The sequence below is a fragment of the Bison bison genome, unplaced genomic scaffold (genome assembly GCF_000754665.1).
Source record: "Bison bison bison isolate TAMUID 2011002044 unplaced genomic scaffold, Bison_UMD1.0 scf7180017864214, whole genome shotgun sequence".
Classification (NCBI taxonomy): Eukaryota; Metazoa; Chordata; class Mammalia; order Artiodactyla; family Bovidae; genus Bison; species Bison bison.
The window spans coordinates 552,686-553,131 of record NW_011494786.1 but is presented as its reverse complement, the minus strand read 5'-3'; positions in this window follow the sequence as shown (position 1 = coordinate 553,131).

Here is a 446-nt window from a genome sequence, read left to right as displayed (position 1 = left end):
AGTGTTTTATAGTTTTCTATATATAGGTCTTTAGTTTCTCTAGGTAGATATATTCCTAAGTATTTTATTGTTTTTGTTGCAATGGTGAATGGAATTGTTTCCTTAATTTCTCTTTCTATTTTCTCATTATTAGTGTATAGGAATGCAAGGGATTTCTGTGTGTTGATTTTATATCCTGCAACTTTACTATATTCATTGATTAGTTCTACTAATTTTCTGGTGGAGTCTTTAGGGTTTTCTACGTAGAGGATCATGTCATCTGCAAACAGTGAGAGTTTTACTACTTCTTTTCCTATGTGGATTCCTTTTAATCCTTTTTCTGCTCTGATTGCTGTGGCCAAAACTTCCAAAACTATGTTGAATAGTAGTGGTGAGAGTGGGCACCCTTGTCTTGTTCCTGACTTTAGGGGAAATGCTTTCAATTTTTCACCATTGAGGATAATGTT